Here is a 7,921-nt window from a genome sequence, read left to right on the forward strand (position 1 = left end):
CATTTTGTTCCTTTGCTACCAGATTGAATTTTTTCAAAAAATTTTATAAATGCCTTATAAATTATGCCAATTTTAAAATAGAGGCTAAAAATCATTATAATGTAATGAAATATTCTCTAATGACCTATTATTAATCACAACTATGATACTCTAGATTGTAATATGCACATTTATTTAATAACAGAAAAATAGCATCATAGTTTTATTTCTAGATCACTAAAAGAAAGCTCATTTAACACTTAAACTCCAGCCCTTCAAGAGATCTTAAAATAAATGTATATTTAACATGATTATGACCTTGTCTGAACTTATCCATTACATTATGGTTTTTATTATACTACTTGAGCAGCCAGTTCACATGTAACAAGTTTGTTTTGTTTTGTTTTTTCTTATGGAAATAAACAATCACCCAAAGACAGAAAGGTATTAAAAGCACTAGATAGTCATCCATCAGACTTTATTTGCCCCAAGTCCTACCATCCTAGTTCAGTATTTAGTCAGAAAGATCACAGTTCCCTGAGGAAGGCCATTGTCATACAATGACTCAAGGTTATGTGAAGGTCTCTCACAGCGCAGCTTGGTGAGCTTCCTAGCCAGACTTTGTGTCTCTCAGCTTTCTAAAAAGTTTAAACTTAAAACACACTGTGGATTTCAGGGGTCTCTACTGTGGTCTTCAAACTAGAGCTTGTGCAGGAATTGCAAGAATAGAGTATGTTAGACAGTTTTAAGGGGAGTGATTTCCAGCCGCTCAAAGTCTGTATTACTTCTGCTTAAATCTGATCTGCCTGAGCACTTATGCTTGGTCAAGGCATTGTGCCTAGTCTTTCCAAGCTTGTCACTCCCAGTCACCTCTATCCTACTTCCTAAAATAAGGCAGACCTCTCACCCATCTGGAGTCCTGCCAGGGGGCCAGATTTCAGTCTGTGAGTGCCTACAGGGACACTGCCTTGGTCAAAGCACTGGTTAGTGTCCCAGCTGCGTGATTTCAAGAAAGAAGAGATAAACATTCCATGATTATCTGCTGACCAGTATTACATTTTCAAGTCTCTAGAACACATATCAGAAGTGAGTTAGTGTTTTATATTTTCTTGTACAGTCATCCAGACTCATAAGAGAAAATTTGTGATAAGCTACTGCATAAACATAATCTGACACTATATATTCATTCTTACTTGGATGCATTTCCTGGTTGTTCTTCTTGCTCAGCCACTTTCTACCAGTTTATTCTACCCTATGATGTATTCATTAGATATCAGCTTAACAAGAATATTCGTGGATTCTACTGTAAACAGTCATTAATATGATTTTCATAAATTCTACATGTAAAAATAGCCAATCATTTGTTTTTGCTGTCAATTTCCACAGAATCTTCTCGTATTTTAGCAATAAGTGATACATATCTATTAATATATGGACAAATTTAAAAGGAAAAAGGCTCCATCCATCTCATTAAGAGATATAGTTCCAGTAACATTTTACTTATTATGATAACCAGTATCAATTTTAATAATGCATTTATGTCATTATATTTAATTGCTTACTAATAATGGTGATGATAATTTAATCCAGAAGAAAGAGTTAACACTTGGCTTTACCATTTCAGGAAGCAAATATTTTAAATTTCAGCATGTGTATAATTTTTGTTGCAGGAAAGTATGATAAAATGATTCACTTTTTAAATTTTAAAATATCAATAAAATTCAGTGGGTAAAGTAGACATACAAGTTCAAGGGGGGACAGGAAATGTAAATTTTTCTAATGTTGAAAATGAGACTTCATATTTTTATTGAGATATAATTGACATATAACATATTAGGTTCAAGTATACAACATAATGACTTGATATTTGCATATGATGTGAACTGATCACCACAACAAATCTAGCTAACATCCTCATACATAGTTAGAAATTTTTTCTTTTGTTCAGAACTTTTAAGATCTACTCTTTTGGCAACTTCCAAATATGCAGCACAGTATTATTAAATAGAGTCACCATACTGTACATTATATTCTCATGACTTATTTCATAACTGGAAATTTATACCTTGTGATCAACCTCATCCATTTTGTCTTACCCTGGCTCCCCACCTCTGGCAACCACCAGTCTGTTCTCTGTGTGTATGAGTTCGGGTTTTTTGAGATTTCACATAAAAGTGAGATTTTACAGTATTTGTCCTCTTCTCTGACTTTTATCACTTAGCATAACGCCCTCCAGGTCCATCCATGTTGTCATAAATGGCATGTTCAATTGGTTTTAAAAGTAGTGACAGTGCATATAAAATTGCTTTGGTATTCAGATTATACTGTCTACATTAAAAAGAATTGTTGAGTCTCAGGGCAGGTCATCCCAAAATACGCCATGGTGGCACATTGATTATTTTTGAATTATGTTGTTTGAGAAACAGTTGGTGCAGGAACACTCTGACCCTCCTTCTCTCTGTCTCCCTGGAAGCAGGAAATAAATCTGTCTTGTGACATGTGCCCTCCCTGCCTCTGGAGGTAGAGACACAGCCTCATGGCTAGAGATAGGGAATTCAGAGCTGAGAAGCCTGTACAAACAAACCTTGCTGCTTTTTTGCTAATTTATTACCCCAAACCCAAACTGTTTAGATTCTTCACTGATTAAGAATCCAAGCCTAAATTCTTTTGTTCTGTCCATTCCTTACAAATTTGCTGTTTCTTTGCCTAAAAAGTAGCAAAGCTGCCTGCTTTGGTTACTTTTTAGGTCCTGTTTATATAAGATTCCATTTGTATGAGTGAAATCTGTTTGTTTTGTTTTTTTTTTCTCCTGTTAATCTGTCTTAGGTCAATTTAGTTACTAGATTAGTCAAAAAAAAAAAAAAAAACCAAGAACGGTAGCAAGGAAATTTCCCTCTTTCCAACAGAGTGGAGCAATAAATAGGTTTTTGTTAAAAGCATAAGTATTATAATAGGACTACAGCCTTTGCTACTATATTAATTTATGAGGAAAACTTTCAGATGTTAACATAAAATGTTTGAGAAGGCACATTGTTTTTCAAAACTATTTAAGGGAGTATATAAGCCCAAAAGTTCTCTACTCTAATTAAATAAAATCAATGGCCCCAGTGTTCTGTTCCCAGACCTACTATAAAATTAAGCATTTCTTTCCATTTCTTTCCTGGTGGCTCAGAGGTTAAAGTGTCTGCCTGCAATGCAGGAGACCTGGGTTCGATCCCTGGGTCGGGAAGATCCCCTGGAGAAGGAAATGGCAACCCACTCCAGTATTCTTGCCTGGAAAATCCCATGAAGCCTGGTAGGCTACAGTCCACGGGGTTGCAAAGAGTCGGGCACAACTGAGCGACTTCACTTTCATTTTTCACTTTCCAATTTCTTCATTTGTCTTTATTTCTCTAAATATAAAATGGAAATAATAACTCTCCTTATGGTCAGAGATGTCTGCAGAATTCTTGCCAAAAAAAAAATCCCCTGTGTAGTAGAAAGTCACATTGCTTGTTAATTTACTTGCAAACTACTGACAGATTAGAAATAAAAACACTTACTACCTTGTTCTTTTTTCATATTTGTTAGAAGTTATTGCAGAAGAATCTGAAAATAAATGACCATCCACTATCCAAGAGTTCTAACAAGAAAGATAACTCAGAATCTCAGAGCTGGACTTCCCTCATGGCGCAGTGGATAAGAAGCTACCTGCCAATGCAGGGGACACAGTTTCAATCCCTGGTCCAGGAGGATTCCACAGGCCTCAGGGCATCTAAGCCCGTGAGCCACAACTACTGAGCCACGCTCTAGAGCCCGTGAGTTGCAGCCACCAAGACCGTGTGCGCAACTACTGAAGTCTACAGAAGCCCCCGAAATGAAGAGCCTGGGCACCACACCCAAGAGTACAGCCCACTCCCTGCAACTGGAGAAAGCCCAGGCAAAGCAGCAAAGACCCAGCACAGCCAAAAATAAAAGACATAAATAAATTAATTAACAAAAAAGAATCTCAGAGCTTTAAGACAACAATTTCTAACTTTATCTTTTAAGCCTATTCCCTTTGTTGTCTTAACATGACTATATTTTACATAAACACATCTTTTGAAAACAGCAAAAATGTGAGACAAGCAGACACAAAAATTTTTTAAAGTTCATATTCCTAAATCTCCTTAACTTGCTCCTCTTTTGATGAGTGTTTTTAATAGTCTTCTGTAAGTTTATAGTGGAGAAGGAAATGGCAACCCACTCCAGTGTTCTTGCCTGAAGAATCCCATGGACAGAGGAGCCTGGTAGGCTGCAGTCAGTGGGGTTGCTAAGAGTCAGACACGACTAAGCAACTTCACTTTCACTTTCATGCATTGGAGAAGGCAATGGCAACCCACTCCAGTGTTCTTGCCTGGAGAATCCCAGGGACGGGGGAGCCTGGTGGGCTGCCATCTATGGGATAGCATAGAGTCGGACATGACTGAAGCGACTTAGCAGCAGCAGCAGCAGTAAGTTTATAGATACACAATTTGCCCATACTTCAGTTTCTGTTCTCATTACTGGGTGATACTAACCTTGGTTCCTTCACTAAAGAAAAGGAATATCATTTTATTCATACATTTAACAAAAAAATTTATTCAGGATTTCTCGTGGATTTAGCCTGTGCTAAATCACTGGGTAGGACATCAATATTGCTGCGTGTGGGAATGTAAACTGTGCAGGATTGGGGGTGAAAGAGGAGATTAATACAATATCTTGGAACTTATATAGTCTGGAAGCAGATCTGGACATTCTGGAAAGAAATTGAAAGGCTGTATAGCTATTTATATCAGTCACTAGAGATGTCTTTAAGTAACTATTAACACTAAACATTTCTGAGAGTAATTATCCGGGCAGTAAAGATAATTGCAGAAATAGAACAAGGAGAAAAAAATGTCACGTGAAATTTGCCCTAAGTCAAAAATCCAATCTCTGCTTAATGATGATGGTGTCTGAGCTCACATTTACAACATAATACAACACAATGTCTTAGTTACACCGTAAAAGTAAAAACGTTAGTTGATGCTGGCATCAGCCAACCTTGGACTGAATAACTTCTGGCATTGCTTCCAACAACAGATTTGCATGGGAAGGCTACACTCTGAGCACAGAATTAAGAGAATTCAGTTATGTAATTGGTGATTGTTTACTGGCGTCAGAGTCTTTCCCCACCAGTAGATAAAACCACTAGAGAAGGCAATGGCACCCCACTCCAGTACTCTTGCCTGGAAAATCCCATTGACGGAGGAGCCTGGTAGGCTGCCGTCTATGGGGTCGCAGAGTCGGACACAACTGAAGCAACTTAGCAGCAGCAGATAAAACCACTAATCCAACCAAGAATTAGAATATTCTTGCTTCTGATGGGAAACACTTTCCATTTTTCAAGGGTGACAGTGAAGAGTAGGACTGGGCAGAAAAAAAGGTTGCTAACCATCTAGGCATAGCTTGACAGTCTTTGGAGAAGTTCATTAATCTTTGGCACCTCCAGCAGAGGGCAGGCAGGTATAGGGAAAAGAGAAGAAACAGATCTTTCTCGGTTTCATTTACTGGTGTCCTAGCCTTGAGCAGGAGGGTGAGACCCTAAAAATGGATGTGAAAACTGAAACTGCAAAGCCATCTTCACTACCTATACGTTAATATTCACAATATGACTGTTCCATGACCTTTAAAATTTTTGTCAGAACGTTTAAACTTTCTCACTATCAGTTATAAATGTGTGGGGAAATGAAATAATAGTAAAGGTAGTGTTTATTTAGTATATTATGATGTGAAACATTAGATACATCGAGAGTTAAAGTGTTTCATTTCTATGTAAAAAAAAATTATCAAGAAAAACACAGCGCTTACCTTCTTGTTGTAGAACTTAAAATAAGAAACAAGCGTCTGCTATGTTTTGGCTCATCTCTAAATTTGAATCAGCCTGCAGCATGGCATCCTTTGAACTTTCAGTATCAGTATCATCAAGAGTTCCTTGAACAGCAAATCTGGAAAGATAGGTTATACACTGTTTCAACCGCTAGCCTCACCTCAGGTACCAAACCAATTACCTTGAATGTGTTTGGATTTACAAGTCTCCACCCAGCCCTGCCCAGATGCCACCTGCTAACTCCCACCCCAGCCACCCATGACTAACTCCTCTGCAACTGACCCTTCACACCCCAAGGACTCAAACCCTTGGGGAACTCACTGCACTGAACTCATTTAGGTAGTTGCCACCTGCCTGTCAAGTTTCTATTGAACTCAGCTTTTTTCCTTTTTTTAAATCAAAATAAAGTTTCCCCTCAAGACTTTTTTTTGTGGGGACTTTGACACACAAATTTGGATAGAAATATCAGAAGAAATAGCTGGCCAACCAGAAAATGCCTGTGTCTGTAGAGCAGAATTTGGGGGCAGGGGTAAGGGGATAGAACAGGAGATTTTTTGTTGTTGTTGTTATGAGCCATGACTTTTTAATTATGTACATCTATTACTTTGCTACAAACAACAATTCGAAAGGGAAATATAAAGGCAGGTTTATTTCCTCTGAAATCAGGTAGCAATATCCGATTAAATTAGATCAGTAATTGTGGAGCACTTATTATATGCCAAGTGTTGTGCTGGGCATGAGGAAAACAAGTCAGAACAGAATGAACCTGCCTGGAAACAGGCCACAGTGACCTGAATCCTTCAAATGGCATCTTAGTGGCCTTGTGGAATGAAATCCAATGTACTGCTTCTAACTCTTACAATCAGAATGTAGAAACAATTTGGGCAAGGTATGTATGCAAAGTCAAGTGTCTCAGGAAAAAACGTGAAAGATTCAGTTGACGATATCCAAGAACTGAGGGATGTGTTTCCAAGCCCAGATTTATTTCTAGCTCAGATTCACTGAGAAGTTCTAGTGTTACTCAGTGGAGTCTCCTGATAATTACTCTCTTCATGATGAGTAAGTTTTCCTTGCCATTTATTAAGTTCTTGCTGTGCTCATATCCTGTTAGTTTTAATTCTCTCATAGAAAATGGAACATTTATCTTGCCATAATAATGCTTAATTGAATATATGCCTGCCCATTGCAGCAAACAGAAAGGAAAGGCTTATGTTATTATGACTACATACTATAATTCTTTAGTATTTAATACCAACAAATTCTGAGAACCGGAGACATATACTGATGTGTAATGGCTTTTTAAATATTTTAAACAGTTCTAAAATATTAAAATATGTTTCTCACATAAAGAGAAAAGACAAAATCTCTAGAGGCGTTTTGAGTCAAATCTCACTTCAACTTTTATCTATTTATTGGCTCCTCTTTTTTGCAGTGTTTCTCATGTGGCCCCCGCATTGGCATCACCTGGGAGCTTCTAAAAAAACTAGCACCCTGGACACACCACAGTGAGATTCTGATTTACTCAGTTGTGGGAGGAGCCTAGTCATGTGCATTTGTTTAATATGTCCAGAGATGGTTCTAATTTGTAACTAGGGTTGAGCACTATCGCCTATCACTATGAGTGGTTCTCGAAGTGTGATCCCTGGGCCAGCAGCATCAGCACCATCTAGGAAATAGTTACAGATGCAAATTCTCAGGCCCATTCCACCCCAGTGAATCCAAATTCTGGGGTGGAGCCCAGTAATCTGCATTTTAACAAGCCCTCCACGTGACTTAGGCACAGTCAAGTTTGATCCATTAGACTCAAAAGAATATAAAAACCAGAATGCCAGGAGAATGGAGTTAAGGAGTGAGAGATCATAGATCTAGGTGGGCTCTCTTCCTGGGGTGAAGGAGGCTCTGTTGTAGTGTGGCTTCAAGTGCAGGCCTTGCTGATGAAGATGCTTTTTTTAATAATAAGCTGACCCAGTACTGATCACACCTTGGTGAAGTGAGTCACACTAGCAAACTAGCCTGAACCTGTTATACTTTTTTGTATCAGATAAGGGAGACTCTTGGGGAGAGAAAAGGAAT

Source organism: Cervus elaphus, chromosome 33, assembly GCF_910594005.1.
Source record: "Cervus elaphus chromosome 33, mCerEla1.1, whole genome shotgun sequence".
NCBI lineage: Eukaryota > Metazoa > Chordata > Mammalia > Artiodactyla > Cervidae > Cervus > Cervus elaphus.